At 41.1% G+C, this 19,689-nt stretch overlaps 1 protein-coding gene across 4 annotated transcripts in view; it reads right to left on the reverse strand.

Moving 5' to 3' along the window:
• The window catches only part of gbf1 (golgi brefeldin A resistant guanine nucleotide exchange factor 1), a 221,188-nt gene that overhangs the window by 130,127 nt on the left and 71,372 nt on the right, over positions 1–19,689 (reverse strand). The window lies entirely within an intron of this gene.

The raw sequence follows: 19,689 nt of genomic DNA on the forward strand, positions 1-19,689 counted from the left end.
GTGTGACAGACTGCAAGGCTAAATTGTAGTTTTCAGATAAACAGAAGAAAGTTGTAGTGAAGTTGGCTTGAGCACTGACCTATAGAGGTTTTCCAGTAACTCACAAACAAAGCATTATAATTTATAATTAATATATTTATAATCGGCAGATGGATTTATAATTGGCAAATGGACATTTACAACATTCTATTTCTATAACCGAGAACTGTGGCCCCAAAATGAATGCATGAACTGAACGTGGGCTTTGTGTACGGTAGTAACGGTACTATTGCATCCCTACAAATAACAGGTGTTAATGGTTGGGCCAGTGAATCTGAAAAGTTTCCAGCCCAGAAAGCCAGTTGAAAATGTTGTTGATTGTCAAACCCTATATTAATAGGCCGATAGCCAGTCCCTGCGATTTCCTGGATGGAGTGGATATGCAATAACAATATTATTTAGCTAAAATATGGAGCAATATTTAGCTTATTTTCTGGTAAGCTAGCATGGCATGGTGGCTGGTATCTTCATATTCCTTGCATTCTCTAGTTTCATATGATTCCTATACTTGTGCTCTAGCCTGAAAATTTAGCCTGTCAAAATATTGCTAAACATTGGAGCAATATTTAGCCCCTTTCGGGGTTAACTAGCATTAAATGGTTTGCAATCTCAATTGCCCGTTAGAGCCTGTGAGAGATGGTAATGTTTTAAATATCGGTCAATACAGAGATGTATTTTTTGGCCAATGGCCAATATTGGCCAGATATATCCGCAAACTGATGTATTGGTTGACCCCCTCAGATGCAGAATCAAATGTTTAGGCTTGTAAATTGCTTTTATGAGTCAAAACAAAAATGCTATTTATCACAACAATCCATCAAATAGCATCACATATAAAAGCAGGGGGGGGGGAGTGACTAAAGCAGGGGTTCTCAAACTTTTTTATACCACGACCATTTTATTTAGGAATCTTTTTGGCGACCCCACACTTAATGTATTGCGTAATTTCAATGTGGAATTAAGGAATATCAAAATAAAAGCACGTTGTTGAACTTGATCATGCATATTTATTAGAAAATGTAATTACAGCACTGTTATCAATACACAATTATAAAACCCGTATTTTGAGAACCGCTGGACTAAAGGCATGAATAACAAAGTTTTCTTTAAAGTATGTCACACAGCATATTATTTTCAAATATATTTAATGCTCCCTGATATCTCCGCTTATAGTGCCAGCAGTTCCCTGCAAACACACACCATGTGTGCCGCGTCTCAGTAGGCCTTTGCCTCAGATTGTATTGTTGTGCATGCACACACACGCCAGGACAGAGTGGTCAGCAGCACTGTGTGGAGTTTAATATGCCCCCCCCTCCACCACCCCTCTCTCTCTATAAAGGTCTGTGTAAACAGCACTGGTGCCCTCAGGGGCAGATCAATGGGGAATTAGCCGCTCAGGAGGTTGTAACCTTTTCTTCTGTCCGCTGCCATTGCACAAGAGACGGGGACACGGAAGGGGAGAGGAAAGGAGGGAGTATGAGAGTAAAATAGAAAAGAGGGGGATTGAAAGAGTGAGAGAGAGGTAATAAGAGAAAGGGAGGGGGGGGCAAACATTCACACGTGAGAGAAAGAGAAAATTCAAGAGCCGCTTCTTACTCACCTTGGCGGCACGCAGCATCTTATTACTACTCCGTTTCCAAAAGCTCTTTTTTAAATGCAGCTGTGTAGGATGTGGGTAAATGACTGCAGAGTGCCTGGGTCAGGGCAAGGCAGGAGGCCGCTAGTAGCTCAGTAGGGTCACAACATTAAAATCTCAATATGACAGCATCGCTGACATCAACCCCGACATGTTTACATAACGAGTGGGGGGGGGGGGGGGAAATGACAATGGACATTGACAATGGACGTTCACAATGGCCATGGAGTATGAGAGCTTTAAAAAGCACCAAACAATGACTGCGTGTGTATGAATGGCAGGTCTACAAGCTTAACTGAACACAGCTATCGAGCAGGATGGCACAAAGATCTTTCCTCGTAATCGATTCACAGAGAACGGCGGTCCGTCGCATGTCTCACGATGGGAAACCACCTCCGGCCAGTCCTGCCCGACAGCGTCTCTCGCTCTCAGAGGGGAATTGAGAGAGAAGGGGGGCGTGTCGGGGGGGAAAGGGGGCAGGAAAATACAAACCAGGTAAAACAACATGGGGTAAATTAGTGGAGTCACGCACGCCGCTGTGAAGCGTTGTGTCCAAATAATGCTTGCCACAGCAATACCATGAGGATTAGGGCTTTCTCAAGAACAGCTACACTCCAAACGCGAAAAAACAACTTGGAACTTCAAAGAGGACGAGGAGAGCCTCCAACCAATTTCCAAGAGAGCACATGTGACCGCCATGCATTAGTGTGTGATACCCAATACCCCTGCGGCTTGTTTGGAAATCAAATATGTAATAATTTGGAAATTTCTACAATCGCTTCATCGGCCGCCAGGTCACTTTTAGAACATGCTTCCAAAAGCAAATCTTCTCTCGTTTGCTTTCTTTTTTGAGATATTTTTTGGGCCTGGTGTTTTCTTTTTATCTTCATAAAAACTCTCAATGCTTCTTTGATATGGGGAAGGGGTGATGGGGGGGGCATTGCAATATAGATTTTGCAACAATGACACAGTCTCTTGGTGAACTGTGGTCTCAAAGAAGCCTTTCCTCACCTGATGACCCCAAGAAAACCAATTTCCCCCTTCAGATATCGAAGAAAAAAGAAAACAAAAACACAAATTTATGAATCAAGAGAAAACATTGTGTCAACTCAAAGACGAGGTGTGTGTGTCTGTGAGAGAGAAAGAGAGAGGGGGGGAGCTGTTGTTTCAATCATTCCATTAGCTGCTAGAAAACTTTTTAAAAGGGGGGGTCTTAGTGGCCATTACTTTACAGTTGGAACAAAGGGTGGAAGGGGGGTTTCTCAAATGAATCTGTCAATACAGCCTGATGAAGACTTCATGAGGTGATCACCCTGTAAGTGCCACGGCTGCCTTCCCAAAGACTCTCAGATTGGAAAACTCAATTGTGTTGTATTGATCCGGCTGGCCATCGGTGAGCACAGGACTGGCTGAAGAGGTGCGTCTGCGGCCACCAGCAATCTTCTTAAATAAAGGCTAAATACAGGTGCTGTACTTCAGTTCAATCTCCAGGGCTTGCGGAGAGGAGTGCCAAATAAATAAAGATGGCCACGGCCGTGGTGAGGTAATCACTCTATAACCAGGTTGACCTCTGGCTGACATTGACCACAATAGAATAGAATAAATATATAAAAAGGAGGATTGAAGCCCCTCGCCCAGCCATGCATGTCGCCATCTAAAGGCAGCGTGTGCGTGTACGAGCAGGGTTTCCGTGCTGGTCCACATGTCCTGGAAGATTTCAATGTCCCGAGCAAATGGGAGAAATTTAGGTCAAATATCATCTGATAATAATAATTACACTAAGCGGTGGTGGTAGTGAGACAGACAGACAAACATATCTGCGAGGGACTCCTCTAATGACTCGGGGGAGGGAGTTCCAGAGCCTGGGAGCTGCCTGGAGAAAACTGTCCCAAACACTGGAGGTTGGACTTGGGGGCAACAATGGCTCAGGAGGTAAAGCAGTCGTCTAGTAATCCGGAGGTTCCCAGTTCGATTCCCGGTCCTCCCGGGCAGCGTGTCGAAGTGTCCTTGAGCAAGACACTTCAACCCCTAATTGCTGATGAGCAGGTTGGCACCTTGCATGGTTGCCTCTGCCGTCGGTGCGTGAATGTGTGAGTGAATGAGCAAAATGTGAGGAACAAATTGGAACGCTCTTTGGATAAAAGTGCTATATAAATGCAGCCATTTACCATTTACCATTTGGGGGTGGAGAGAAGACAGACTAATGTGGATATGAGGATTGGTATGATCAACTAAGGCAGTTGGTGAAGGGCTTTGTAGGTGAAGACCAGGATTTCATAGTTGATCTGGTGAGTTAGAAGTCAGGCTGATGCGTTCTGGACCAGTTGGAGTCTATTGATGTAGCAACACTGAGGCTGTAGAGGAGTGAGTTGCAGTATCAAGACAGGAGGAGGTGAAGGCGTGGATCAGTGTTTCAGCAGCAAGGCGTGAGAGAGGGCCTGATCTTTGCAATATTGTGAAGGTGGTAGAAAGAGGATTTGACATTTTGGCGGATATGGGGCTCAAGGGAGGGGGTCGGATCAAGGATCACGCCATGGTTGCTTGTCTGGGAGGAAGGGGAGACAGTGGTGCCATCAATGGTGAGTGTGGGGTTGTTCATTCAGCTGAGGGTGGAGTTCAGTTGTCACTGTTGATTTTGAGGAAATTGTTGAAACTGTTGCATCCAGACTTTTCTTGCAGACAGGCAGGAGTCAATGTGAGAGAGGGGTGGGGTAGGGGTTGTAGGGTGTTTTCGTGCTGTGGTATATCTTGAGTATCATCAGCATACCAATGGAAGTCCAGGTTGAAATGGAAGATAATCTGACCAAGAGGGAGGATGTAGATGATGAAAAGGAGTGGGCTGAGTATTGAACCTTGGGGAACACCTCATGTGACTGTGGATGTGAAGTGAGATCTGTTGTAGAGGTAGGACTGGAGCCAGCTGTTAAGGGTTCCGGTGTCAGCAGAGGTGAGAAGGTCATTGCATACTTTGAAAAGTGCAGTTTCTGTGCTGTGGAGTGGGTGAAAACCGGACTGGAGGGGTTCAAATCAGTGCGGTGGGTTTGGAGCTGTGTGGCGACTTGGTGTTCCAGGGTTTTTGATAGGAAGGAGATTGGAGATTGGCCGGTAGTGGTTAAATAAGTCCTGTCAATAGACTCTAGGGATGGGCACAGTTATTTGAATATTTCTAAATGACATAGGTCTTCGGGCCAAAAAAAATGCATCAAAGAACCCCCCCCCCCCCCCCCCACGCTTTTATTTAGAAAGCAAAAAATAAAATAAAAAATACATTATCACGCTTTTATTTTGAAGGCAAAATAACTATACTGAAAGATAAACTCATACTGTGTGCCTTGCTGCTGATCTGACGGAGATTTGTGATTGCTGGTTACACGTTAATGTAAGGCAAGCAGTTGAAGCTGATGACCGGAGCTGACGTACAGGCTGCTGTAATTCGAACATACGATGAAGCTTTTATTGACCGGACAGTTGGGAAATTGGGAGAGAGAGAGAGAGATGGAGAGGACATGCAACACATTTCCTGGGCCGGATTCGAATCCAGGATGTTGCGATTACGCTACAAGCGTATACGTGGTGCGCCACCGGGGCGCCCCAAGAGAGAACCCTTTCTCTGCTGGCACACTGGAGATGAAGCAGGCTACCAGTACCTTGGCCAGTGTGGTCCACTCTGGAATTATTTACAGCGTACATTATGACCAAAGAGATTTAAATATGTCAGACTTTAACAGATTTTCCCAGTATAAAATAACGGAAACCATTTCAGCTTAATTGGAAGAAAAAGGTGTATGAAACAAACACATTCAGGATTCACCATGCATCTAATCCCTTCTACCTTTACCATGTTAGGTGCTCCATTCTTATTGCTGTGTGCTTTGCAGTGAGGAGCCAGCCATGTGTGGCTTAACGTTACCCCTCCAAATGACCCCAGCAGAGAGATAGGGGGAGGGGAATGAACCTTTGCCCCCAGGAGAGCACCTCAGTATGGAGCCAGCTCAGCTCAGAAGCCATCTCTAACGCATGCACATCCATTGGCACTAGACCAGAAAAGGCTTAAAACGTGGAGAGGAACAGAAGGAGATGAATCCTAGCTATATACAGACCATAATGTAATCCTAGCTATATACGGACTATAATGAAATCATAGCTATATATACAGACGATAATGTAGAGGAAAAAACAACAAACCAAAATATGAGATTTACTGAACCTGGTCTGGAATACAGAGACAGGCTAACCATCCTATTTTCATAGGATAAATGTGTGTCTTTCTTTTAAGATTGGTGGGACCTGGGTGATACGATGATGAGGTCTTCCATAGGCAACCAACACCAATACAGTTATCAGATGGTTAAAGTCTATATACTATTCATCAGCTGATACTTGGTTTAGGACTCTGAAAAAGAAGTACGAGATGTATGAGATGTACGAGACTCCCTAGTCTCCTAGAAGTACATCCCTCGTCTCCTAGAAGTCCATCCCTAGTCTCCTATACGTTTTTCTCACACCAGTAGTGCTTTTTCAGCATAGCATGAAAGCTATAGAAATAGGTCCGTCTTCGATGGAGCTATGGTTCGTAGGTGAAGAGCACTGCCAGTGAAATACCAAGTTATTTTCATGCCCCAGTACATCAAAGCAGAAAGAGATTACATTCCCAGCGTATTGGCAGCACAACTAAGTAACTTCCTTGTCTCAATGCAGTAAGTTAAACAAATACCCGCCTTGGATAATATCCAAGAAATATATTTTATAGAGTCAAAGTTTAGCTGCATAAAATCAAAAGGAAATATAACACAAAACATATGCTGTACACAGGAGCAATGCAAACTGATAGAACCTCCATATCAAAATGGATGTAAAGAGAGTTTCTGCCACATTATGAGGCCCAGCCTTTGGGAATAAGACCGTGAAGGTCCCCCAATGTGAAAATGGCCATTTCTTGTGTTTTGCATTGTGTTTTTACTAGAGCTGGGCCGTTAACGGCGTTAACGTGCTGCGTTAACGCGAGACTAGTATCGCGCGATAATATAATTGACGCCAAAATATATATATATATATATATATATATATATATATATATATATATTTTTTTTTACCTTTATTTACCCAGGGTAGGTTCGCTGAGCACAGATGCTCTTTTTCAGGAACGCCCTGCTTCACATTCACACAGTTCCATTCACACCTGGGAGCTGCCCAGTACAACCACAGTTGACACAATTGGCCACTGAGCAACTCCACTGGAGCAGTTGGGGCTCAAGGGCACTTCAGCGGTTGGTGTTCCTGCCGGTCCCGGGGATCGAACCGGCAACCTTCCGGTCACAAACCCGCTTCTCTAACCTTTAGACCACCGCTGCCCCACGGGCTGAACTGAATTGAGTGACCTGACTGGTTTATGGGAGTTTAACACACATGCTGGACTGAAAATGAATAGTTTGTTTTATGAAATGTTTGCTTATGATTTAAATTGAATCCAATACATGGACATTTTGATTTTGAATTGAGCATGACTCTTGAGTGGTTTTTTAATTTATGAAAAGGTAATTGATTGTTACATTTTTAGCAAACTAACCTATGATTTAGCTTGCTCAGTAGTCTAGGCCTACTATTAATTAAATTATTTGTCTACCTTTATGTGGTACAGTCTTATGCCGGAGCTATAGGCCTAATTAACCAATTAAAAAGGTAATTTGATTTGCATTGGCAGGGTTTGGCCCTGTCTGGCACCCAACGGGAAAAATATTATAGGCACTATAAGTAGACACCGCTACATAAAACAAGCTGGTCTGCCTGAGTGACTGGTGGAAGAATGAGAAATAGAGATAGGACTGATTGAGTCAAGCCATGTCACATAGTTCAAGTTTGAAATGCTTCTTTCTGTTTTGCTCCTGAGAGTGTGCTAGATACTGTACTGTTCTGTACTGGTAATATTATTTATTTGTGTTAACTTCTGAATAAAACAACTTATTACAAGTACATCTTATTGAACATTATTTTGATATTTCATTACCAATTATCATAGCAAGATGGGCTCATGGTGTAATGGGCCACGTGGCCTGAGAAACGTAAGGAGGAAAGAAAAAGTAAGGACTTACTTTCTGGTCATTATTTGGGTAGAACACATTATTTTGAATGCCTTCGGCAGACTTTTTTTTTTAGCCATTTTAATCTAGATTAATCTAGATTAAATCCAGGATTGCAGATCGATTAATCTAGATTAAAAAAGTAATCTATGCCCACCTCTAGTTTTTACACAATGAGGGGTTGTTGTCTCAATTGTGAAATATGTATTTAGTGCAGTTTCTGCAATTCAGCTGTGACGAGAACCCTCCCTATTGAAATAAGGCATAAGCCATTCAGAATTGCAGCCAACATCGACATAGATATAATGACTGACCAATCACTAACCATTCACAATAAGATCATTGCCTATGGGTGGTCCTTGACTTCTGTCTCTCCATTTTTCATGATGGTGGCTCGTTCATAAACACTCTTTTTCCAACTAAACAGTTCACTAAAATATGTTATGACAACATTTTAGGCGAGAAATAAGATGAAATTGCTGGGTCTTCATTTATATTTGACAGTTTGATGTGAATTGTGTGCATACGCACTCGGGCAGCAGCTCATTTGCATTAAAGATACAGGCACAGCCCATCGAGAACAGGACTGAAACAGAGGGCTATAGAGACTGCTAGAATGAGAACAGGACTGAAACAGGGGTATAGAGGCTGCTAGAATGAGAACAGGACTGAAACAGAGGGGTATAGAGGCTGCTAGAATGAGAACAGGACTGAAACAGGGGTATAGAGGCTGCTAGAATGAGAACAGGACTGAAACAGAGGGCTATAGAGACTGCTAGAATGAGAACAGGACTGAAACAGGGGTATAGAGCAGACCTGGGCATTGTACGGCCCGAGGGCCGGATACGGCCCGCGGGATGATTCTGACCGGCCCGCGAAAGATTACATGATATTTTTTATTTTAATTTTTTTTATATATATATATATTTATTTTTTTACTTTTTTCTTTTCATGTTAACGTTCACACGCACAATATACGCTTACCTAGGATTTGACTTGATTAAACAACAAAGCAGTCGGGGCAAGCCGAAAACGGTCGAAAGTGTGGTTATTTGAAGTTTGGATTTCTTTTTTCACAACTGAGGTAGGTAGATAAAATTTTTAGAGACTATAAAGTACAGAAAAAAGGTACCGTTGGGTACCGGTATCGATTCACAGGTACCGGTACCGTATCGGTTCAAATGTGAATGGTACCCATCCCTACTGAACACACAACTGCAGGGCAAGGGCATTTTTGCTCATGAAATGCATAGCCATGTGAAAGCCTTCATGACAAAGTTGCAATTAATTTCAAGGCAACTAGGCAGCAACAATCTCAAACACATGAAAACCCTGAAAGAAGTCAAACCATCAGCTGATCACCGGCACAGGTACTCATCCATGTTGGGAGCACTGCATGATGAATTTTCAAGGCGTTTAAGATTTCAAAAAGGTTGAGGATGAAATGCAGCTGGTTTCCTCTCCCTTTACCTGCAGTGTTGATAGTGCACCCACTGATGTTCAGCTTGAACTCATTGACCTGCAGTCTGATTCACTACTGAAAGAGCACTTTAAGTCAGCATCACCGCTAGAGTTCTACTCTGCTCTCAAGGAGGAGAACTTTCCAAACATGAGGAGACATGCTCAGAAAATGTTGGTTCTCTTTGGATCCACCTATATCATGCTATATGTGAACAGACACTCAGTCATGATGTTTACCAAGTCCAGGTACAGATCCTCTCTCACTGATGAACATCTGGCAGCTGTGCTTCGCATCTCCACCTCAGACATGCAACCTGACTTTGATGGACTTGTTAAAGCTCAACAGAGACTGGATTTCTCACACTGAATGAAAAAAAAAAGGAGCTGAAGAACACTAAAATGTGGAAATATAACAAGTGAAATGGGACACTTGATCTTTTTTTTTTCTTTTTTTTGCACAGTTCTGAAAACATTAAATGTTTAATATAGGCATGTAGAGTAAAAAAGGCTACTTGGACACTTTTCTTTACACAGTTCAGTGACATGTCTTGTTTATTTTGGCTATAAGATGATGTGATGTCTTTAGAAAGCTAAGAAAATCCTTGTTTCAATAGTATATGAAACTCAAAATAATAACTTTATTTGTATAGCACTTTTTCATACATGCCCTTTGTTATTAATGTTTCACATTTTGTTTATCATTTTGGAAATAAATTCTATTTGAATAAATGATATTTTTGAAAGCTACAGTAAGCTCACCTTTTAACACTTTAACTGCCACACACGAGATATCTCGGGTTTCCGATAGTTATGTTGAAAGCCACTCACGAGATTTCTCTGATTTTTTTTTTTTTTTTTTTTTTAGTGATCTGACGATATTGCATCACGCGAGCCTACCCGAGTATACACGAGCGCCGCCGGCGATCATATGTGGAAAAAAGCGCCCCCTATCGTCTCCCAGATGACATAAGGGATTTTGGAATGGACTCAATGAAAATGGATGGGGGAAAAAATCCGGTACTCCACATTTTCCAGTCCACTGATCCAGCCGGGGTTACCACAGTTCATTCTGGAGCCTCTCAGCCCTGCGGAATCATGTGTACTACTGTATCACGTTGGATCCATACACTTATTGATTTTCTCGAATGGTGATCAGGAATTGGAATATACCAGTTGGATACCATCTGATAAGGTAAGGAATCTTTGTTATCAGTGTTAGGATAATCAGACTAATTTTGATGAAGATATAGGCTGTTATGTGAAATGGGCTCTTTCGGTTTTACTGAAAAAATCCATGAGGAAATTAACGCGCAGATTATCCGTGCGCGGCGCGAATGTGCTTGCACGCACGTATAATATTGATCATCTAGCGTTTATTTGAAAACGATTCATAAATAGGCCGATGAATATCAGCGTTCTGGAATATTCCAGTAAAAGACGATTATCACAGAATGGTCTAGAATGAACTGTTTTTTATTTCAAAACAGGTGCTTTTCAAAATGCTCTGAAACGGAAATGAAGCGATAAAAAACCAATCTGCCTTGACAGCACTGACTGGAAATGAGTCTTTGATAAGTGACGGGCAGATTAGACACATAATTTAAAACATAGATTAGGCAATATTAATGTTAACATTGAAGTGGACCGTGGCATCAAGGGGGTAAAAAGGAAAACCCGGCATGGCACTCAAAGTGTTAATTGCCAAATAATAACATACACTCTTACCAGGGGTCAAAACAATGCCATTTACTGCTTTTTATATAGAAATAAAATGTATATTATGCATAATTGAGTTTGGAATTTTGGCCCGGCCCTCCAACATATTTTCAGTTGCTCATTCGGCTCCCCAGGAAAAATAATTGCCCACCCCTGGTATAGAGGCTGCTCGAATGAGAACAGGACTGAAACAGAGGGGTATAGAGGCTGCTAGAATGCATAATCTGAGTGATAGTTTCTAGAGGTGGGAATCACCAGTTTCATCATGATACGATATAGATTCTTTGGACAACGAAACTATATTTGCCGATCACAAAGTCTGCCACAATACGATACGATTCGATTCAGGTGCCTGCGATCAATATGAGACGATATTATATGCCCATTTAACACAATCAGTAACATTTAGATCAACTCAAAAAAGGCAACGGAAATATCATTTGACATTTTTATTTTTGAGCTCTTCCAGACATTTAAATGAAAAACAATCTATTGTTTTTAATACAAATAATCCTCCTGTTCACTGTAAAGTGCCACGTTTTGATATATTGAGCTTTAAACTTTAAGTAAAAATTTTTGGAACTCCAACACGCAACCTAAAACCCCTTCCTCTCCCAAACCGTTACTACAATTGTTTTATGTTGCATGATGATCATGAATACATTTATTATGTATTGTATTTTTTATGTTTAAATATCAAGATTATCCGTCAATCCTCAGTAAATTTACTATCAATATAATATACTCCTGACTTCATCTGGTCTTTCCAAACGGACACACACACACAGAAAGGGAGAATGCCCCTCCCCCCTTCCCCAGTCCCCACTAATGGACCTCTGCTGTTCTCTCTATGGCTCTGATCAGGGTTAGCTTGTTAGCTTACGCTAACGTAACGTTAATTTCGGTCTTTAACGCAACGTGGGCATAAAGGAATGGAGAGGATGCAAAGCATGTTAGATGAATTTAACCCGTTGCGGAATAAGCAGGGACTTATTTCGGGTCACAAAATAGGCACACTATGTAGCATTGCTCTGTTGTAATGTCTACAGAGCGTTTCAGGCGCTACTGCTGTGCTGTGGGCGGATACGACTCGCCACGGGATTTTCAAAATAAGAGTATCGCAATATGAACCAATCTTTTTATGTTGCATCGATCCTATTGGATCATTGATAATAGATCGATATTGGATCGATATCTGGATCGATGTATCGTCCCACCCCTAGTTTCAGCAAAAAACTTTAAATATATGTTTTGGGGACCTCAGAGACCAATTACCATCATGTAATCTAATCGTATTAATTGGGCTTGGTTTCACCCTATTGGTAATGCAACCAAGAGAAATCTGAATTACAGGCTAGTCACACATTATTCTCGACAAACAAAAAGCCAATTTCAAAACGATGCAGCCGTTTCAGTGTGACCACCACTGAGCAACTGGGTGTGTGCAAGCGGGTTAGTTAGTAAGTATGTGATAGAGAAAGAGAGAGGGAGACAGAGAAAGGGAGACAGACAGACAGAGACAGAATGGTATGGTGGGGGGGGGGGGGGGGGGGTAGAGGGGGGCAGGCAGAGCTATTCAGAGCAGCACATGATTACAACACCAGAAATACAAACAGTGCTGCCTGTGGACACTGGGGGCCAGCGACCCCTTTGTATTTGCTTAATTTAATCACAAAAGGATGAATAACTTAATTTGTCAGACTGCTGTGTCACATATTTTACACAGTCATACTAGGCCACTGCTCTATTGACAGGCCCCTCAACACACGCTCCTTAAAGACTTTACACTTACCTTCCAACCTTGCAATGGGCCTGGTCTACAAGATACACTACGCGACCAAGGTACCCATGTACATGTCAAAATACTTCCCAAAGGTCAGTGAATACCACGATCACAACACCAGAGGGAGCTCCACAAATCATGTAAAACCCAGATTCGGCTCAAACAAGGGACTAAACACGTTTCGCAATTATGCCACATCAATGTGGAACGCCCTGCCTAAAGCTGTAAAGGAATGTGAATCACTACCCACCTTCAAAAACACTCTCAAAAAACACCTACGTGAGACTGCAATTCGAAACTGGCCCCTACAAATGTCCTAACCTAGTTGTACAGTAAATGACCAAGTAAGGCGTTGTCAACATTCCAATGTACAGTGTAAAATGTGTGTATGTCCCCTACCCAACCCCCCCCCCCCCCCCCCACCTCCAATGTACAGCCCTCACCCAACCCACCCAACCCCACCCCACCAACCTCCTCCAATGTACAGTTTCTACGCCAAATGTATATACACTCCTTTTCTGGACACTTTTGTATCACAAACAGTACTGTATTTGCAAATCTGATATGTCATAAATGTATAGATGTAGCAGTACTGTCTATCTGTATGTCATGTATGTCATATATGTTATGATGAATTGAAAATGGGGGACCCTGGTGGAAACAAGACGAAAGTCTTTCTCTGGTCTGCATCCCCTTAACAATTGTATGTATTGAGATGTACTGTACTGTACCCATTCTGCAATCTGTTAATAAACTTTTCAATCAATCAATCAATCAATGAATCAGAAAGAAAGAAACAACTTATTTTATAAAAACCTCACAGATCACCATCACGTACTGTATCTCGTTTTTAAATCTCACCTAAATGGCCTGTTAATACTGCATAAATATAATATATATATTATATAAACAGTAAGGTCCATAAATAAGGGACAAAATAATTAAACAATCTAACAATTATAAATCAAATTGTCACTTTTAATACTTGGTTGCAAATCCTTTGCAGTCCAGCCTGAAGTCTGGAACCGCTGGGTTTCGTCCCTGGTGATGCTCTGCCAGGCCTCTACTGCAACAGTCTTCATTTCCTGCTTATTCTTGGGGCATTTTCCCTTCAGTTTTGTCTTCAGCAAGTGAAATGCATGCTCAATTGGATTCAGGTCAGATGATTGACTTGGCCATTGCATAACAATCCACTTCTTTCACGATTTGGTTGCTTCCACAGGTTTAGTGTTAGGGCTAGTTTGCTTTTTGGCATAGTTTGTTTTTTGGCAAACTCTAATCCTGTTTTTGAGGTGGTTTACATCTTGTGATGAACCCTCTATTCACTCTGTCACAACAATCAAGAAAATACCAGATACTTCTACCTCCTAGAGAGTGTTCTTGATCTGGCCAACTGAAGGGGTTTTTCTTCACCAGGGAAATTATCCTGTGTCTTTTGGAGTTGCCGAGCCCACCAGTGCACTCTTTTTAAGAATGTTCCAAAGGGTTGATTTGACCACACCTCGTGTTTTTGCTATCTCGCTGATGAGTTTGTTTAGATTTTTCAGCCTAATGATGGCTTGATTCACAGATAGTGACAGCTCTTTGGACCTCATATTGAGTTGACGGCAACAGCCATTCTAGACCTTTTATCTGCTCTTTATAAATTAAATAATAAGGGAATAACACACCTGGCCATGGAACAGCTGAACTCTTGGCCCCTTAACCCATTTAGACCGGGATACACGTTTTAGGTCTAAATGGGTTAATAAGGGGGTTCACCTGATTTGGATGTAAATACCCTCAGATTAAAGCTCAAGAACAGCCTCTTCCTGAACGTCAGCAAAACTAAAGAGATGATTGTGGATTTTAAGAGGTTGGGGGCTAGAGACTACAGCCCCCTCAGCATCTATGGGGCACTGGTCGAGAGAGTGAACAATTTGAAGTACCTCGGAGTCCACATATCCGAGGACTTGACATGGAGCACACAAATTAACAGTGTAGTGAAGAAGGAACGGCAGTGCCTCTACTTCCTTAGGCGCCTAAGGAAGTTCAGAGTGAGTCAGAAGATCCTCGTTTTTGGATCCTTTGTTTGATCCCCGTTCTAAACGATCATCCGGATCACTCTAGCCGTCCCTGGCTCATTTGCCTACGTTGGAATTGCAATGCCGATCGAATCTCACCAGGTGGCAGTATCGCCTACCTTTTGAACTCTGATAGAAAGGGATCAGTAGAGACAATGGCTGGACTGGACTGTCAAGACTCGCTCTGAGGGGGAGGAGCTCTTGCAGAGCAATCGCACAGGGCTGTACGCTAAGCTTTTTCACTAGGGGCACACTTGCCCCTAAATGAGAAATTTAGGGGCAAAGAATATTTTTTAGGGGCACATTTTTTAATAACTATTTTACCATTATAGTAGGGCTGGGCGATATGGCCTCTAAATGATATCGCGATATTTTTTGGCCATATCACGATACACAATATATATCGCGATATTTTGACATTTCCTCTAAAGCACTTAAAAATGCTTGATTTAACCCTTTGATGCATACTGTCACGCCAATATGATGATTATAATAAGTCCCTGCAACATATGTTTGCATTATTAAACCATGAAGATGCTTTAAAAAATAATTTAATGAAAATGTACTAAGAGTAGTCTACTGACACACTTGGGTGCCTTTTTTTTGCACAGTACTGTGTTTTCTATCCACTTTAGCCAAACACACACACTACTGTGAGAAAATAATAATCACACACAAAGGGATAATGGCTTATAGCAGACTTAATGATTTTAGAATATTTCAGATAATGAAATTAAATGTTTATATCATCAACTATCCAGTTAGTATTTATACTGTCTGTAACGTTTGGCTACTTTAAATCATTGAATGTAGAGAGAGAGCAAGAGAGAGAGAGGGGGCGAGAACGAACGAGAGAGCTGTTTTGTTCTAGGTTCGCGTTTTGATCGTCTAAGCCAGGGGTTCCCAAACTTTTCAGGCCGGGGCCCAGAAAATAAGGCGTCAGAGAGCCGCGGCCCAATGCACATCGTCTGGCTTTATTTTTTATTTTTTTTGTCAGGCGACCGATTTTTTAAGCCAAATATCACTTCAATCCTATTAAGTTAGTTCAAGTTAGTTATTCATTTATATGTGCTATTTATGAGAGGGCTAACTTGTTGCAAAATAATCATGATAATAATAATAGCCTCATTAAAATACTATTGTTGCTTCGGTTGTTTTCAGCGTTTTATGTGCATAATCTGTTATTTAGTTTGAAATGTTCGTTGAAATAAGTAGATTTTTCGTTTTTGTTTATTTATTAAGTTAATATAAAACCATATAGTCACATTTTAGAATACAATAGAATATAATTTTTGAATACAACTAGAAACACTGTCCTGGCCTGCTTCTAAGTTCAGTGGCCTGACAAAAAAAATTAAATAAAAAAATAAAAAATAAAAAAATAAAAAATAAATTTTTTTTTTTTTTTTTTTTTTTTTTAATCATCTCGCGGCCCATCCGTGGCTGCTCGCGGCCCACCTTTGGGTCGCGACCCCGACTTTGGGAACCACTGGTCTAAGCTGCCGTAGGTGATGACGTCACACTCGAATGTAAACAGGAAGAGTCTAACACAAGGAGATGGAAAGTGGATGATATACAGAAACGAATAACCAATAAATATGAAGTTATGTTTAAACTTCTGTTGTCAAGCGTTGTCAATATAACCCACCCCCTTTCCTCACGAATGGAACTAGTGTTGTGGAGTCCGCTTTGACCGCTTTTCCGCCGTCCCTGCTACACTCGGGACCAATACACTAACGTTAGCCTATAGCTCCGCCGTCCCTGCTACACTCGGGACCACTACACTAACGTTAGCCTATAGCTCCGCCGTCCCTGCTACACTCGGGACCACTACACTAACGTTAGCCTATAGCTCCGCCGTCCCTGCTACACTCGGGACCACTACACTAACGTATATACAGAAACGAATAACCAATAAATATGAAGTTATGTTTAAACTTCTGTTGTCAAGCGTTGTCAATATAACCCACCCCCTTTCCTCATGAATGGAACTAGTGTTGTGGAGTCCGCTTTGACCGTTGTCCAGGGTTAGCAGCAGCTAACGCTAGTTAGCTTAGCATAGTCCTAATGGATACCTTGGTTACCAGCTAACGTTAGCCCATTGCTCGTGTCAATTAAATTGCATGTTATTAAAGGTCCGCACTGGTCTGTCTAATGAAATTACAACTGCAACATTATGTCGCACTGTTGTAGGCTAATGTTTTACTATTTTTTGTATCCAATTTGTATGGATTAATTTAGGAGTGAAATGCGAATGAAGGGTTGAAATCACTACTCGCAAGCTTGCCCCCAGATCTTATTTTCCACTCGCACCGGCCAAATTAGGGGGCAATTTGCGATCATCTCGTCGCAGTGTACAGCCCTGTCGCATGCAGATATGCTCCCCTCAAAACCTAGTTTCCCGTACACACGTGTAATTACATATAAACTAGTAATCGCGATCGCAGATGGGATCATTGGAATTATCATCAGGGGGGGGGGTATTGGTAAGGTATATTCTATGTCTATTTTACCGAATCTGAAACGTGTTTTTCTAACGGTCACAGTTCTGTGTTTCACCGGACGTAAAACATGCTCGGCAAACACGATCAGTTTTGAGTTAAAACTACCCCCCCCCCCCCCCAACTAACACAAATCGACCGATATAAATATTATTATAACTTTATTTTTAATTTTAATTTTTTTATGAAACTACTGTATTTGTATGTCTAAATGTTTTGAAAATAGAGGACCCTTATGTAAAAAAGCCAAAAGTATTTTTCTGGTCTTCATCCTCCAGTCTTAGCAGTGTTGTTGTATTGAGCTGTACTGTACCCATTCTGCAATATGTTAATCAAGTTTTCAATCAATCAATCAGACAAATGTATAGAAAAGCTTTTATTATAACCATATAACAAAAATAAAAAAATTATATTATTGTTTATGAAAATGTTTTAGCCCTATGGTTGACTATTATTTTAGGCATGGCAACAAATAAAATAATAAAATTAATAAATAAAATATTAAATAAATAAATAGGCTACACGTCTCTTTTTGTGTTACAAATTATGCTCACCGATATGAACATAGGCCTCTTTACTTACTTAAAAAAGGAAACATCAAGAAATATGTTTATGGTATTCAATCATGCCATGTGTGTTTTTTATATATTTTATAATGCTCATGATTATTGCTGAAGTCTGAGTCATACAATACCCACTGGCTTTCATAACCAGACTAACAGACTAACTTGACTAAAAAGACTAAAACGTTTATGAGTTTTAAGAGTTTAAGAGACAGCACTCACTGTATCTCTCTCAAACAAAGCTCCATGTTCTCCAGTAATATCTCCATAATCTGAGTTTGCAATGCATGTGTCGTGTCAGGTTCGTATTTCACTATGAATTGAAAATGGGGGACCCTGATGTAAACAAGACAAACGTCTTTCTCTAGTCTGCATCCCCTTAACAATTGTGTGTATTGAGCCGTACTGTATTGTACCCATTCTGCAATCTGTTAAATAAAGTTTTCATTCATTCAGGTACAACAGAACAATTTTGATTGACAGTCTATTCTGCCAATTACGTCACACGGCTTGCACCCACCTCCTGCTGTTATTACCACCAATCGGCAAGCGCTTATTCGTTTTTTACTTCCGGGAAGTCCGCCATTGATTTACACATGCGAGCGAACCACAACAAACTTAGCTCCCCGCGGCCCAAGTTAGCTCCCCGCGACCCACGAGTAGACTACCAGCGCTCCGCAGGAGTACTAAACGAGGCATAATTATTTTACTGCAACGAATGTTATAATAAAAGCTTTTCTATACATTTGTCTGATTGAAAACTTTATTAACAGATTGCAGAATGGGTACAATTCAGTACGGGCTCTCTGAGCAAAGGAAGGAAGTGAGAGATATGAATGAGTAATGCTTGCTATGGTCGGGTAAATAATATGCTGATGTTATTGAACGTGTAACTATATAACGTTAATGCCACAAAACGAATGCCTTTGTTAATCATAAGTAACTTTGATGCAGTAGCGTGTGTGTGTGGGGGTGGGGTTGTGCACGTCGCTTGACTGAAACTTTTTTCAAAGTTTGAACGTGTGGACCAGATTGACGTGACACAAATTGGCGGATATTTATCGGCCACTGCCATCGGCAAATTTGAGCTTATCGGCAGATAGGCCGATGGCAGTCAACAAGGCACTTATCGGCCGATACCGATACCCGACTGATATATCGGTGCACCCCCTAACCAGAATGATCGGGCTTATTGTTTTATCTCACAATCTATGAAAAAATACTGTATTATCTTGGAAATATGCGATGTTTAGCGTAACTAAAAATATAAACTACAAACTACAGTGTGTAGAAACAAACTATTTTTTCCATGTTGCACTACAAGTAATGTCTGTCAAATGAGCCACACCATTGTCTCCACAGCTATAATACAGAACACACACAGCTTTGCAAATATAGTTAAACACCACGGAAACGACTATCAAGCTGGCCATCTAGCGGTAGAGATAACCGCTAAGCGTGGCGCTCAAAGTGTTAAGATTCAATATAAGATTAAGATGGAGATTTTTGTAATGTAGTCTATGTATGATTTTTGATGCATGACAATGACATGTTGCTGATTTATGATGTATGACAATGGCATGTTGCGGATTTATGATGTATGACAATGGCATGTACTTATTTATGATGTATGACAATGACATGTTGCTGATTTATGATGTATGACAATGACATGTTTTATGATGTATGACAATGACATGATGCCGATTTATGATGTATGACAATGACATGCTGATTTATGATTTATGACAACGACATGTTGCTGATTTATGATTTATGACAATGACATGCTGATTTATGATTTATGACAATGACATGTTGCCGATTTATGATGTATGACAATTGACATA

Source organism: Notolepis coatsorum (assembly GCF_963971535.1).
Source record: "Notolepis coatsorum genome assembly, chromosome: 9".
NCBI lineage: Eukaryota > Metazoa > Chordata > Actinopteri > Aulopiformes > Paralepididae > Notolepis > Notolepis coatsorum.